Genomic DNA, 17,119 nt, shown 5'->3' on the forward strand with positions numbered 1-17,119 from the left:
TGCAAATTTCTGCAAAATGGGAAGTTGGAATTTCAAAAGGAATTTCATTGAATCTATAGATCAATTTGGGAAGTAATGCCATCCTAATAATATTAAGTGTTCTGATCCATGAACATAGGATGTATTTCCACTTATTTGGGTCTTTATTTTCTTTCAACAATGGTTTGTACCTTTTAGATTCATTTTGCACTTCTTTTGTTAAATTTATTCCTTAGGATTTTATTCTTTTTGATACCATTATAAGTGGACTTGTTTTCTTAGCTTCACATTCAAACTTTTCATTGCTACTGCACACAAATATAATTTATTTTGTATATTTATCCTGTTGGCATTCTTCAACCCTGCTGAACTCATTTATTAGTTCTAATCACTTTTTAGTAGATTCTTAGTATTTTCTACCAGTATGTCACCTGCAAATAGCAAGTTGTACTTATTTCTTTCACATATGGATATATTTTACTTACTTTTCTTGCCTAATTGTCATGACCAAAACCTCTAGCATAGTGTTGAATAGAAATAGTAAGAGTGGATATCCAATCTTATGGTACAAGCATGCAGTCTTTCACCATTCCATATGCTATCAGATAGTTTTTCATAGCCATTCTTTATCAGATTGAGGAAGTTCCCTTCTACTTCTAGCTTATTGTGTGTTTTGATCCAGAAATGACAGTATTGTGAAATGCTTCTTCTGTGTCTATTCAGATGAGTGGGCATTTATGTCATATATTTTATTGGTTACATTAATTGATGGTCAGATGTTAAACTAACCTTGTATTCCTGGGATAAATCCCAGATTACTGGGTATAATCCATTCCCATACTGATGGAATCAGCTTGCTAGAATATAGTCTATATTTTAACTTCAAAAATAATCTTGCTTCTTAAGAAATGACCTTTGATCTCTCTCTCAAAAATAAAAATTGCACTGAAAAATAACAACTGGTCTTAGCAATTTATAAATGATATTTATTACTTGTGCTAGGTAATTAATTTGTGCAAAACTGCACAGATTTTTCAACCTCATAGTATCCTCAGCATTTTAGCCTAAACAGTCTTTAATGATCAACTACAAATTACTAAAATATTAGTATTAATTATTATTAAAGAGAATTGTTAAGTTGGATTATAATGTGTGTTTTCCTCTGTAAATTCTATCACAGCTTACAGTGTAGCAGGCTTGCACATTCAACTATTAATATATGAAACAAATTAAGCAAGCCTAATTTTAATATTATTTAAGTCTCCCTTATATAACGTCCATCAACGATGTCATATCTTTACAATTTGTCACAAAAAGTAAGCACAAAAATGATTTTTCTCTTTCTTTAAACAAGAGGCATACTTTAACAGTAGAATAAGCATTATGCAGGGCACCATCTACCTGGGGCAGTAAACTCATTCTAAGTTCACCTTATTAAATAATGGCAATGTATATAACTAGAAATGCCAGGCCTATGTTCATTATAAACCTTGTTTTTCCTCAACTAATTTCTCACACATGCTCCACTGTGCTGTTTTTAAATGCCCTACATATTCCAGATATTTAAAATCATAGGCATAACTTCAGGCAATGATGGAGGGAAGAGATTAATAAATCCTTTCTCTGAAATACAACTCTCTAATGAGATAAGGCTGTCAAAAACAATCATTTGAGTGCCTAGATACCAAAGGCATACAATAAATTCACAAAACACTGCTCAACTTTGGGTAAGTAATGTGTAGAAGTCTGTCACATTCTTGCCGAGAGCTCCCACTCCAGCTCAATGAACGGGGGAGTTAGGCAAGAGCAGAGCTGGCTGTGAGAACTGGTAGCATCACTCAGGTGGGGCTGCCTTGATTTGGACCAGAGGGTGAAGAACCCACCTCCAGTGGGTAATGGGAAAAGCCCACCTCCCCTAGCCTGAGGTTGCAGTCCTGGTTGGGGTTATGCTGCACACAAAATGACTAGCCAGAAATTTAACAGAGAGATCCTAGAAATGAGTTAGCTAAGGACTTAATATGCATTCCCCACACCCTTGGCTCTGGGAACTGCCAACATGCACAGGGAAAATCTGCAAGGGCCCAGCGGAGAGGAGATGCTGGGATAGACTTAAAAACTGTCTGGGAGGGACTTTCAGAATAGTGCAGTGGGAACCTATGTGAAAACGGAACAAAAATATTGTCAATAGCCAACTTTTTCAGAACTCTGGAAATGAACCAAAGACTTGTAACAATTACAAGAACATCTATTTATGAAAAGGTTGAACCTCAGTAAGCACAGTAGGCTCAAGACATTTTAACTCAACCAACTCCCATCCTCCTCTCTCCAGTCCCTCAAGAGCCTTGAAGCCGCTAGAGGGGCAGATGGGTTTGGGGATCTTTAAAAAGCCCCAATCCCCAAAGTATTGCCACTTTTTGACCACTGTCTCATTGTCATATGCACCAAGCATAGTTCTGGGTATGAATTGGGTATCTAATGAATTTCTTTATATTATATACTTGTCATGAACAATCTGAAAATGATATTAGGAAAGCAATCCCATTCACAATAGTTTAAAAAGAATAAGATGGAGATAAAATTAACAAAAGAAGTGCAAGACCACTAGAAGCTACAAACATTACTGATCAGCGGAGAAATGCAATTAAAACCACAATGAGATGACTCACATGTGTTAAAATGGCTGACACCAAGAAGACAAATAACAAGTGCTGGTGAGGGTGTGGAGAAAAGGAAACGCTAGCTAGTACACTGTTGGTGGAAATGTAACCTGGTCCAGCCACTTTGTAGAACAGTATGGAGATTCCTGGAAAATTAAAAATAGAACTATCATATGACCCAGCAACCCCACTTCTGTGTATATATCTAAAGAAATAAAAACAGGATATCTGCACTTCAGTGTTTATTACAGAATTATTCACAATAGAGAAGGTCTGGGAACAACTTACAGATGAATAGATAAAGATGCGGCATATATCTATAATAATAAAGGGGTAATATGCTAATCAGACTGAATGTCCTTCCGGGCATCATTCCGATGTCCTTCAAGATGAAGCCGGGGCTGAAGTGAAGCCCAAGTCCTGGGTGCCAGAGGGAGCTGGTGTTGGCAACCAGGGGAAGGAAGGCCTACTCTTGCATGAATTTTTGTGCATTGAGCCTCAAGTGTGTGTGTGTGTGTGTGTAAATATATATAACAGAATATTATTCAGCATCCATGACAAGGAAATCTTGTTGTTTACAACAATATGGATGGACCATATGCTAAATAAGATAAGTCAGACAAAGACAATATCACTAATATGAGAAATATTAAAAAAGCCAAACTCAAAAAACAGAGAGTAGAATGGTAGTTACCAGAGGCTTGGGAGAAGGGGGACTGAGGAGATGCTTTTAAGGCTACAAACTTGGAACGAGCAGATAAATCAGTCCTGGCAACCTCATGCATTGCATCCTATATAATAAAAGCCTAATATGCTAAGTGCCTGGTCATCTGATTGTCTGTTAAACCAATCAAAGCATAATATGCTAATGATATGCTAAGGCTACTCAACTGCTTGCTATGACATGCACTGACTACCAGGTTAGCTTACTGCTGGATCAAGCCAATCAGGACTGAGTGAGATGGGCCAGACACGCCTTTGGAGCCTTCCAGCAGCCCTCCCTGCCCCCCCTCACCCAACCCCACCCCTAATCAGCCCCCAACACCCCAATCGGGGTCAGGGATGGCTGGCCTGCCACCTGTGGCCCCTCCCCCAGCCAACCCTACCCTGATGGGCCCTCATCGGAACAGGCCCAGACCCACTCATGCACAAATTTCTGCACCAGGCCTCTAAAAGTAACTATAGTCACCAAGCCTGTGTTATAAACTTCAAAGGTGATAAAAGACACCATCATTGTTCTCACCACACAAAAAGAAAAAATTGTGATGTGATAAAGGTGTTAGTTAATGCTATAATGGTAACCACATTGCAATAAATAAATGTATCAAATCAGTGTACAATTTCAAATGTGTACAACTTCAATCTACACAACAGTGTATGTCAATCATATTTCAATTTTAAAAATAAACTACCAGTGTCTACTACAATATAAATGAAACTCAAAAACATGATGCTAAATGAAAGAAGCAAAACACAAAAGACTACATATTGCACGTCCATTTGGATGAGACTTGCAGGAAAGGCAAAGCTATAGAAACAGAAAGCAGATCTGTGGTTCCTTGGGGTTGGCAACAAATGCAAAGAGGCATCAGAAAACTTTTGGGGGGTGATGTTTTACAACTGGATCATGGTTGCAAAGCTTTATATATTTTACACCTGTTAAATTTTATGTGTAAATTATACCTCAATAAAAACCATAGCCTGGCCCTGGCTGGTGTAGCTCAGTTGGTTGAGCATCATCCTGTGCACCAAAAGGTTGCCATTTTGATTCCTAGTCAGGGTTCATGTCCAGGTTATGGGTTTGATCCCTAGTTGGGCTGCATATGGGAGGCAACTGATCGACATTTCTCTCTTTCTCTCTCCCTGCCTCTCTCTTTAAAAAAAAAAAAAAATCACACACACACATTTATTTTTAAAAAGCACCGTAGCCTGCATGGTATAGCAAATATGTTTTCTTTCCATCCCCACATTGCCTGTCTCTCCCACAGCAGGGAATCAATGGCTTCTCTTCCTTAGGGGTCAGATGCTAATTGCTGTCAAGAAACATGCCAAGATCTGTTTGCTAAGTGACAGCAAAGGCTATGTCCCTGCGTCATGGACTGAGTGGCACTGAAGCATTCGGCTGCAGAGTGGGAAAGACACTGTGAGTGTGTGGCCTGTTTTCTGTGCTGGGCAATGATACCACGTTCTATTTATCCCACTGACATAAAAGTGAATTCCCAGCAGCAAGTATTAGGAGAAGAAAATTTCAAATGCAGCACAGGCAGGTCCATTTAAATGACAGGATATGTTGATTCCCGTTATGTAAATCTAGTCATTTTCCAAATCCTCAGAAATGATGGCCTGCTTGCCGAATGGGGCGCTGGTGGCCTGAAAGCCTGGGGCAGGCCCTGGGAGGACTTTAATATTAGACAGATCTCCTTTTCTCGCCTCAAGAAGAAACCAGAAAGGAAGAAGAGGGGTGGGATCTGAAATACACAAATGTGCAATAAATGTTCTCTGGCCTCCAACCCAAGCACCAACAACCCGCTAAGGGTTTTCAGCAGACCACACCAACTCGTCCCTCCCATCCTGTTTCCTATCTCTTCTGAAAAGTACTGATGGTGGAGAAAAGGAATAGAAGAAACAATAAAGGGACAGAAACTTCACCTTCTAATTTACACTGGCTTTGTGTTTGCCTTTTTCCTACACAATAATGCAGATCTCAAATTCTGATGACAGCCACTCAACCCAGGAGTATCCTGTATAATAAAAGGGCAATATGCAAATCGACCCTAACAAAACCACCCAGAACGACCAGTTGCTATGATATGCACTGACCACCAGGAGACAGATGCTCAACACAGGAACTGATCCCTGGTGGTCTGTGCACCCCCACAGGGGGAGGTCTGCTCAGCCATAAGCCGGGCTGACAGCTGTGAGTGCAGCAGCGGTGGCGGGAACTTCTCCCGCCTCCTTGGCAGTGCTAAGCATGTCCTACTGATGGCTTAGGCCTGCTCTCTCCCAAACCCCCAGGAGCAGACCTAAGCTGGCAGGTGGACATCTCCCGAGGGCTCTCGGACTGCAAAAGGGCATAGGCTGGGTTGAGGGACGCCCCTGAGTGCACGAGTTTTCATTTACCCAGCCTCTAGTATAGGGGTGTCGAACTCAATCAGAGAAGGGGCCAAAATCTAAAATCCAGCCTAAATCGCGGGCCGAATGGTTTACTGAACAGTCATAAACTGACAATGTCATAAACTGACAGCGGAGTGCAGTGATGACAGCGTGGTGCGGGCCACATTGCAAGGCCTGGCGGGCTGGATTTGGCCCGCGGGCCTTGTGTTTGACACATGTGCTCTAGTATATAAATAAGCATCGAAGGACTAGCTCCATAATGTTAGATGTGGAGAGGACCAGAAAGTTCACAACATCCAAACTCTTGGTTTTATTAAAAGAGGTATAGGCACATGGGTGCTGTAGAGCTAAACCGAGTGTTACAACAGGCCCATAGCAAGAATTCTGGACTCTAACTATAGCGCTCTTCCCATCATCCCATGCTTCACTTTCGTAACAAAAAGGGGGGAAAAAAACATCATCCGGCTGAGGGTAATATAACGACTAGCTCTTGCTAGTGAGCACACAGAAACATTTCACTCCCCAGCTTGAGTTTCTTCCTTAACAGCAAGACATTAATTAGAGTAAGGAAACAGCTGAGTGGAGAGAACAGACAATCCCTGGTCTATGTATCATTTCCATGAATGCTCAGAAAGGAGAGCCCCCAGGCACCACTTCCCACCTCCTGCATAATTTGCTGCCAGCAACAAAGACAGGAATATACACCTGTGCTCTGCTAACACTGAGAGATACTCAAAACTGTGAGCAGGTAGTATGTAGAGTTATAGAGGAAAAAAGCATCAAGTAGAGGTTTCTCTACTTTCTTTTTTTCTAAATGCACTTATATTTGGAAAAATTACACATTCGTGTGTTGCCAAAAGTAGACTAAACAAAAGTACAGTCAAGGAAAACAGAAATTGTCCCTAACCCCACCACCTAGAATCACTCACCAATTTCGTCTCTGCCTAGAACTATATTGAGCCATCTCCTTATGGAGCTATGCTGCGCACACATTTTCCTTCAGTTGGAAAGAGGGTGGATTTGTGATCCCAAGTCACGTGCAGGCCTGAGGAGCCAGTCATGGAGCACTCCAGGGAAATGAGCAGTGGGGGTATCGGGAGGTTGAAAGCTGAGATACCTGGAGAGTGCTTCTGACTTCTCCTTTCCCTAAGATGTGGCCTTGCTGATGATGCTAAGTTTAGCTCAAATCCTAAGTAGATACTGAATGGTTAAAAGTATTGTCTATTGAAAAACATTATTTTACATGTCATTCTTTTTTCCCATTTTTTATTAAGATATTATATGTGTACATATCTTACCATTGTCCTACCCCATACATGTCCTCACCCCCCAGTGTTTTGCATCCATTGGTTATGCTTATATGCATGCATACAAATCCTTCGGTTGATCTCTAATCTCCCCCACCTCTCCATAACATTCCCGCTGTAATTTGACAGTCTGTTTGATGCTTTACTGCCTCTGTATCTATATTTTTGTTTATCAGTTTATACTGTTCTTTATTATCCACAAATAAGAGAGAACATGTGGTATTTTTCTTTCATTGACTGGCTTATTTCACTTAGCATAATGCTCTCCAGTTTCATTCAGGTTGCTGCAAATGGTAAGAATTTCTTCTTTTTATGGCAGCATAGTATTCCATTGTGTAGATGGACCATAGTTTTCTGATCCAGTCATCTGCTGACAGGCACCTAGGCTGTTTCCAAATCTTAGCTATTGTAAATTGTGCTATCTTACATCCAAGCAAGCATTCTTAATCTCCCAAAATGTGTGCATATCTGTAGATATATTTGTAATATTCCTCAAAACATGTATATTAATAACAGTGTCTTCTTGGGAATGAGACCACAGGAAGAAAAGGTAACGACTTTTACTTTCAACTTTCATATGGATTGTGTTTCTGGTGTAGAAGCACATATTAATGCTATAACAACTTTTGCAGGTTATCAGACCTGCCGTATCATATGCCCAGTTTTCATAGATACAGCGGGGGACTGCGTTTGGTCTTTCTGTTTGGGTCTTGCACCCTTCTGTTTTATTTTAATGTCTTCAACTTTAAGCTTCATTGTAATTCTGATTATGCCATTCCTTCTTCATCAATCTCTATTTAGGTTATTTTTGCATACTTATTTTTCTAAATAAACTTCAGCATTATTCTATCAAGTTCACCAATTAAATTCCACTAGTGTATTAAGTAGAGTTGTTTGCATGGGTTTCACACAGAAGTACGGCCTCATTTATAAAGAGAATACCAACCTAGAATTTGTGGTTTGGCTAGCTCAAAGTAAATGCCGGCTGTTTGTGAAGAAAGTGTTACCAAACAAAGTGATGGACAAACTAATTGGTGTTGACCGAGCATTCCAGCTGGACGTATAAACTAATGACTACCGCTACATCTAAACACCTATGGTCTACTTTCCTAATTAGTGACTATGCTGCATTATCCATCACTATCAGTGTTCACAGGCCTTTGTCAGTAGCAACTGAATTCATTCATGCAACATACATACTACACATGTACTATAGGAACTCTTCAAGGTACTTGACTGAGTAACACTCCAGGGTTAACTTCTGTTGCTTAGTAACTGTGTAATCTTAGGCAAGTTACCTAACCTCCCTGATCCTCAATTTTCTCACCGATAAAATGAGAGCAATAACTATGCACCTTTGGTAATTACTATCAAATGAAACAACACATGACAGTTTCTAGGACATAGAATGTGCCTGAGAAATGGAAAGTACCTTCACTCCTAATGTCTGTGCCGCACGCCAGCCTATTTCAAAGTAGTAGCAAATTTCCTGCCCCCCCAAACATTTTTTCATTAAAAACCCACTAAATAATACTCCTTTCATGTTGAGCATTTTCAAATCAGTCATGTCTCGTGTATGAATTTCCTTTCATAAGTCCCGCAATATGCAGAGGACAAGAGGCCAGAAGGAGGGAAACACCTGACACTGGGAGTGAAAGACAGGCGGGAGCACATACTCTCGATAAGGGCACAGCCAACAAAGCCATCTCTCCACTCCATTGTGCTCCTGGAGAGTCAGATGCCGATCCCAAAGGCACAGGAAGAAATAAAGACGCTTCTGAGGGACCGCGCAAGGGTCTGACAGCCAGCCTCCCACCACCACCACCATCCCCCCGTGCCCAGGTTTAGTTAGCTTTCACGACGTCGCCATGGAAACCCTCTGCCAGAGACACACTACCTCCAGTCTGTGAAGCAGGCAGCCTGTGCTCCTCAGCCCTGTGAAATAGCCAGGATGCCTTTTGAAACCAGTTTTTTAAATCATGTTCTGTATGGAGATGTGCAAGGAGAAGAGGGGGGTTCTAGCTGTTAATCTGTGGCTCAGCAGATTAAACAAACAAACAAACAAAAAAAACACCACACACACACACACACACACACACACACACACACACAGACATGGCTGAGCTGAGAGAGACTGTGCTAATGACAGAAGTAAAACATTTTGACAGCCTCACTCAGCTAAGTGTCAAACACGTAAGAAGGTTTGGTTTGAAAAGGAAAATCGGCAACCAAGTATAAATAAGAGCCTACAAGGAATGGATGACAGGCAGCCCGAGCCTCTGCAAGAAGGAAAGGGACCTCCAATGAGAAGAGAAAGCGGGCCTGGGGCAGGGTCACAGACCTTTGCCAGGCGGGCTAGAGATGGACACGGCGGGCCCTGGAAATCTCAGCGGACCTTCCCAGGCCGCTGAGAAGGGGCAGGAGTAAACACAGCTGGTCAGCTTCTTGCTGCAACGCTTATACACCTTTGGTCCTCAATCAAGCACTACAGAGCACAGAATTTGTAAAAGTGAGGGCAGGCCTAGAAGCACACACTGCAGACAGCACGGAGCACACAGCACAGAGCACAGCACTTAAGCCAATGCCTGTGAGGTCACTTCCCAGCTTCCACAGAACTGCCCCCTGCCCATGAGTAGAAAAACCCAGAAACACAGGTAACCTGGACATCTGGGTCAGCTTTCTCTCACAGACCACCTCCCCATGCTCTTAACCTGAAAGTAGAAAGGGGCGCATGCCTTTCTCTCTAAATTGCAAGGTGCCCTGTTCTGCAGCCTCTCTCTCATTCAGAGGCCTTGTAGGCAGAGAGATGCCTCAAAGTGGGAAGAGAGCATTTCAGTCCTGGCAGGGGAATCAAACCCACAGGTGCTCCTTGACTTACAACAGGATCATGTCCCAACAAAACTATGGAAAATTGAAAATATAAGTCAAGGATGTCTTTCATACACCTAACCTACCGAACATCGTAGCTTAGCCTAGCCCCATGGTCAGCAAAATGCGGCTCTCGAGCCATATGCAGCTCTTTGGCCCCTTGAGTGTGGCTCTTCCACAAAATACCATGGCCTAGGCGAGTCTATTTTGAAGAAGTGGTGTTAGAGAAAGTTTAAGTTTAAAAAATTTGGCTCTCAAAAGAAAACTCAATTGTTGTACTGTTGATATTTAGCTCTGTTGACTAATGAGTTTGCTGACCACTAGCCTAGCCTACCTTGAACATGCTTAGAACACTCCCATTAGCCTGCAGCTGGGAAACACCATCTAACAGCAAACACACTGCAGAGCATCAGTCATTTCCCCTCGCAATCATGTGCCTGACGGGCTCCCAGCATCAAAGAGCGTATTGTACAGCATTCCGCTAGCCCAGGGAAAGATCAAAATTCAACATTTGAAGCTCAGTTTCTACTGAATGCTTCTGCACCATCATAAAGCCAAAAGATTGTTAAGTGGAACCACTGTAATTCGGGGGCTGCCTGTGCCATGATACTGCACACAGCAAAAGATGGTTTTAACCTCTACCTGACAACAAAAGGAATCCTAATATAGGACAATCACTTTCTAAGTCGCCAGTGAAAGGGACACGCAGCAGGAGAATATAGGGAAAATGTGTCGTTCCCGATTTATTTCTCCTAAGCCAACAAAGGGAGGAGTTTGCAGTCCTTGCACAGGCCTGTCTGATGATGGGCTAAAGCACCAAGTGGCCAGCACTCCTAGAGCTGCCCTAGGATCTTTTCTCCCCGATCCCTTGCCTTGAGACATCCAGTTCTGATAGGTCAGCAATATGCCAGTTGAGGCTGCCTGATTCCCAGCCTCCCTTGCGACCACAGGTGGCCACAGGAACCAGAGCCAGCCAATGAGATGTGCGCTGAGCAAGCTCTGACCTCTCCCCCTCTTCTTGCTGCCAGGCATCCTGGATGCGTCCTGGCAGTAAAACACTAGCCTCGGAGTCTGACAGTGAAACTCTCATCCCACTAAGGATGGAGAAGCAAAAGCTGGAGGGCCGGCCCCTGACAGGGTGGAGAGGGCCTTCCTCTGGCTCCACGTGAGAATCATCAAGCTCCCGTTCCGCTAAGTCCTGACCAGGTTTCCTGTCACCTACGGCTACATGTCACCCTGTGCTGTAGGGTTTCAGTCAGAGTCTGAGTTCTCTCTCATCATCCGTTAATAGCACTGCAGTAGAGATCTGTGAGAATGTCAAACCATCTACAATAATACGTTAATAAGTAAATACTTTCACATCTCTGATATACTTCAGTTATTTTATGTGTTTGCTAATTACTGAAATTACACCAGTTTCGTACTGAGTGTTTAGAGCTTGGTTCTGAGTCATTCCAAAACTGATTCTTCATAAATTAAATTATGCTTCCTCTTCTCATCCCTGGCAGCAATCAAAAGCTCCCCTGTGGAGAGCAAGGTGGAGGCAGGAAAGAAGCAAGAGTAAATGGCCTTGTTTTCCCAGATTGCTCCACATCCTTGGGAAAGAGCACTCCTCAGGGCCTGCAGCGGGCACGGGGCACAGACTGGGTCATTAGCCTCCTAAGGAACCAGTGTTGTGCCTGCAGCACCCCGCCTTTGTATGCTGGACCGGCCTGCTGCCTCCACACTAGCATTATAACTTTGGTTGGCTCTGGTGCTTTAGCAAGACACTCCCCAAACTGTAAGCTACTGCTGTGCAGGTACATTCACTGGTCCTAAGAAATGGCAAGTATTCTCTCTTCTTACAGCCCAGGCACCACCAACATGAGGCTTCATGGACTGCCCCCAACAACACCTGTAAATGTGGTGCTTAGGGGACTAAGAGGGAAAAGAAGGTTTTGTTTTAAATCCCCCAGTTATTTAAAGCCCATGTTCAAGCTGCTTACACATGGCTTCCATTTCTTTTGCACATCCACCTTATAATGTCCTTCCAATGGTCTAATCCTATATAATAAAAGCTTAACATGCTAAGTGTCTGGTCATCCAGTTGGCTGTTCAACCAATCAAAGTATAATATGCTAACGATATGCTAAGGCAGCTCAACTGTTCACTATGACTACCAGGGAGCAGATAGTTGACTGGTTGACCAGTCGTTATCACATGCATTGACCACCAGCGGAAAGATGCTCTGACCAATAGGTGAGCTTGCTGCTGGGGTCCAGCTGATCAGGACTGAGCGAGATGAGCTGGACATGCCCTGGAGCCCTCCTGCGGCTGGCCAACCCCCCGCATCCCTCCCAGGCCCCAATCGTGCACTGGTGGGGTCCCTGGGCCTGGCCTGTGCCCTCTGGAAATCCTGGGCCCCTTGGGGGATGGGGGAATGTTGGAGAACCAGTTTCGGCCCAATCCCACAGGCCAAGCCTAGGGACCCCACTGGTGCACGAAATTGTGCACCAGGCCTCTAATAATAGGATAAAAACCTGCAAACTACTAAACTAGCATGATGAAGGCAGATATGATTTTAAATTGCACACAGTTTAAGCGTTCATAATAATGTTAATTATTTGCTTAACCACTAAGGAAATCAAAACAAATTTGCATCTCAGAATGCCTCTTGAAAAAACAAGTCTCTTAGTAAATCAAACTATAATTAAAATATCAGGTTTATAATACCTATGGAATTAATTAAAATAAAATCTTGAGCCATAGTCTGCTTGAGTTTCTCAGCCTCAGCACCACTGACATGTCATGGGAACTGTCCTGTGCAAGAAGGGAGCTTAGCAGCTTCCTTGGGGAGTGTGACCCCACACGTCTCCAGACATCGCCAATCTTCCCTGGGGGTCAACCCCACCCCCGCTCCACCAGCAGGGTCTGCTGCGACACCTGCAAAGGGTCTTTATCCACATCTGCTTTACAGATGAGAAAACTGAAGCCCAGAAAGGCCATGAGCTCGACACCAAGAGCTGAGTGAGTGGCCACGACAGGGAGCACGCCATGGCAGCCACTCCTCAGTCCTTTGTTTGATCACACTGAATTGCTATGTGTTGGGACTTTGGCTGAAGACACGATATTTTAACTTAAAATAAATGTTACCACAGGCATGTTTAAAGAGCTAAACATCATTAACCAGCAGTACTTTAGAAATACGAGAATGAGAAGCCTGTACAGTTCATGGCCAACCATATGACTTTTCTCTGTACTCCCATTAGACTAATTCAACAACCGTGCATCAACCAGGGATAAGCACCTGTATCATTCATTATGCACAGAAGAGTTCCTGCTTGGGTCCATGGCCCACAGTAAGACAAGCCCGCCAGGCACCACGCACAGGTGAGGCGCCAAGTTCCACAAGAAAGGGCGCCACAAAGTAATGTGGAAGCTCGAAAGGGAGAAAGTTCACATTAGCTTGGAAATCCAAGAAGCCACAGAGGAAACAGGCTTTGCAAGACGGGAAAGGGGTTCTGGGAAGAAGAAATAGCGTGGAGGTGGAAATAAAAGACTACTGAATCGCCTTCCTGCCTGGAAGTTGGAGGAAATACAATAGGCTAGCGAGAAAAACGTAAGGTCATATAAAGGCAGGCTCTGTATGTCTCGCTGGACATTTGTTTTTAATTTGTTAGTCAATGAGGCATCACTGAGCTTCTAAGCATACGTGATGTAAGTGATGCAGCACTTCTGAGAAATTATATCCCCATAACCGCATAAGTAAATTAAAGAAGGCATGGACTCCCATGCCATCACCGATGTGTCTAGAAGGCTTCTGTGGCACAGTGTGGCCCAGAGGCTGTCTGTTTGTCACTCCCAGAATGGAGCACTACACACTGCCAGGAAGAGGCCATTACCCGTGTGAGAGAAAGATATGGAGCAGGCTGCCCTGGGGTGGAAGTGGCAGGAAGGGGACACACTGGGGCAGACGCACAGGTGGATGCAGACATGGGTGGATGGCAGGTGAGAAAAGAGGATAAAGAGAAGCATGATAGTAATGACTGAAAGAACCCTTAGGTCTGGAAAGAACTGATGCTAGGGGAGAAAAAGAGTTTGAGATCTGACAGAAGTCCAATGAGACGTTGGAATGACAGCACTGAGGCTTTGGGGGAAGATCAGGAGCATGATTTAGTTCACAGGGAAAAGCAAGCACGGATCTGGAGTCTTCTGCATAAAGCTGGTTCTTCAAACTCTCATCCTAGATAACGTCCCTGCAGGAGAGGGGTGAGAGAGAAAAGTCTTAAAAAATGCCTAAATTTCATATCTTGTTGAGCAGCTTTAATAAGTGGCTTTTTGTTTAGTTTTTTTTTTTAATATATTTTATTGATTTTTTTACAGAGAGAAAGGGAGAGAGATAGAGAGCTATAAACGTCGATGAGACAGAAACATCGACCAGCTGCCTCTTGCACGCCCCCTACCGGGGATGTGCCCGCAACCAATGTACACGCCCTTGACCGGAATCGAACCTGGGACCTTTCAGTCCGCAGACCGACGCTCTACCACTGAGCCAAACCGGCTTCGGCTGTTTAGGTGTTTTTTTTTGCCAGAACTTAAATGTGTTACTCTCAAACTTTGGACCAATGCAACATAAAAAAAAAATCCTAAACAATTTATACTAAATTTTTTTCAAGGTAAAATGTTATTACCACAGAGAGGGTTTTGTGTTTTATTTTTAAGAAGAAATTATATTTCATGTTTTAATGTACTTAACTATGTTTTTTTATAGAAATTGAATAAATGAAATATTGATAAATTCATCTCTTAAAAAACACATACATTAAGATGTAAAAGTAGGAGATAAGAAAAGGCTGTGAAGGAATTTCTAACTCTAGTGAAAGAAGGAAGAGATCCAAGCATGGGCAGCAGAAGCTCAGAGGCACCTGAAGGATAAGTACGGAGGCAGGAACACAGCCTGCGGAGCCTCAGGCTGGGTCTGGTCCCGGGAGGCAGCAGCAGAGGCCAGGAGGTCCGAGGCTGCTCTCCAGAGTCAGACAGACTTGGTTCCATTCCACGCGTTGGCACTTAATCAGTTATGAGACCTGGGACAGGTTCCTAAACCACCCTGTGCCTCCTTGTCCTTGTTAATGTAAGGATAATGCCATCCGCACATGTGCACTATGGGAGGTCAAGCATGTAACACCCTTCACCTTGCCTGGTCCTTGATCAATAGCAACAGCTCTTCAATGTCCCCTCCCCCCCCCCCACCACCACCACCACCACCACCAACACTGCGAAGAACTATGACTCGGTCCTCCACACCTGGAGCCAGGTGTCCTCAGCGCTTCCCTCCAGCTGGGGGGATTGGCTGAGTGGCTGGACATCTGACATGAACACAACAGAAGAACCATTCTTAGGGGGTGCGGGCAGGGGTGGGTTGAGGGAGAGGGGTGACAGTGTAACACAATACTGCAGGGACCTTCAAACGATTCTAAAAAGTGCTAGTTGGCATTTTAGAATTTGAGGGCCACATGGTCTTTGTCACAGCTGCTCAGCCCTACTCTTGCCTGTGACGGAAGCTGGAGATAATTAGTACATGGATGAGTGTGGCTGTGTCCCAATGAAGCTTTATTTACAGGAACAGGCAGTCGTTGGCCTCTAGGCCATGGGGTGCTAACCTGCAACAAAAGGTGGAGTGAGGCAAATGTTCTTAAACCTCTAACTCTAGCTACGAAGTTTAGAGAAGGTAATGGTGATATGAGAAACATATTGAGAGGAGTAAGATCCAATTTTATGGAATCCCAGCCAGCAGAACCTGAAGTGTAACAACTGCCTTCAAGTGGTCAAAGTTTAATTACTATTTCTTTAAAAAATATGTTGTTTGATTGATTTCAGAGAGGAAATGAGAGATAGAAACATCAATGATGAGAGAAAAACATTGACCGGCTGCCTCCTGCACACCCCCTATTGGGGATCAAGCCTAAAAAACTGGCCATATACTCTGACCTGGGAATGGAACCTTGACTTCCTTCCTGGTTCATAGGTCGACGCTTAACCACAGAGCCACGCTGTCTGCATAATGTTTCATTATTCTCGGAGAAGGGGAGGGAGGAGGACAAAGAGATTGGCTGAGAAACATGGAAAATAAGTTAAAAACACCAATGTGAAAACCTTTAAGAGCATCCACCTCCATTGCTAATTGAGAGAATTTCAGTCTGATCCCTTGCTAAGCCTCCTGGGCTGATCTGTGGAAATGGAAACACTGCGACCTTATTTCCCAGCGACAGGGACTTGGACGCAATGCTCAGTGGATAAGGGGGACTAAGGCTCATCACTGCAGAAGTCCTGGGAAATAGCCTCCTGTAGCACAGGGGATAAAAGAACTAATGACTCTGGTCTTATCAGTAAGTCATTCAAGTCCTTAGCAGGGGAGATAAAGTGAGATAAAGAGGCAGTAGTCTTCAGTAGAGAGAAATGTGGAAGCTCGGGGCTTCAGAGAGCAGAGGGTGAGGGCTGCAGCCAGGAGTGCGGAGAGAGAAAGATCGCAGCCTGGAAGAGTGGCAGGATCTTGAGAAGCAAAGATGAGGAGAGGGTGTTCCAGGTGGAAAGACCACGTGAGCCTCGGCAAACACTCAGGTCAGCAAGCAGAGGCTTCTAAAGGCGTAAAGGACACCTGGTTGATATTCAGAGGGAAGAGGGCAGAATGGTGCTGGTTGTTAAAATCCTCCAAACCGTCCTAGCTGATTCGGCTCAGTGGATAGAGTGTCAGCTGCAGACCGAAGGGTCCCGGGTTCAATTCCGGTCAAAACCACTTATCTCAGTTGCAGGCTCCTTCCTGGCAAGAGCCCTGGTTGGGGCTCATGCAAAAAGCAACCAGTCAATGTGTTTCTTTCACATCGATATTTCTGTCTTTCCCTCTCTCTTTCACTCTCTAAAAATCAATGGAAAAATATCTTCAGATAAGGACTAAAAAAAAAAAAAAAAAAAAAAAATCTCCCAAACCTCAGGCTGTAGTAAGGCTAACTCTCCTGCTTATGCAAGTCTGCTTCCATCCCCTTGGCCACCTCGGCCACCCCTGCCCACTCTCCCAGTGCCACTCCCCGCAGGTCTGCCAGCCAGTAACTGCAGTGAGAGCGGTGCACAGTGGCTTCCAGGCCTTGGTCCAGCACTAAGTCCAGGGCCTGTTCTGTTGGGGCTGAGTCTGCACCAAACCAGACCAGGAGTCACCTTTCC

At 44.0% G+C, this 17,119-nt stretch overlaps 1 protein-coding gene across 1 annotated transcript in view; it reads right to left on the minus strand.

Moving 5' to 3' along the window:
• Positions 1-17,119, minus strand: part of TMEM163 (transmembrane protein 163) — a 192,720-nt gene that overhangs the window by 102,345 nt on the left and 73,256 nt on the right. The gene's annotated exons all lie outside the window — the stretch shown is intronic.

The sequence above is a fragment of the Pipistrellus hanaki genome (genome assembly GCF_964339955.1).
Source record: "Pipistrellus hanaki genome assembly, chromosome: 8".
Lineage (NCBI taxonomy): Eukaryota > Metazoa > Chordata > Mammalia > Chiroptera > Vespertilionidae > Pipistrellus > Pipistrellus hanaki.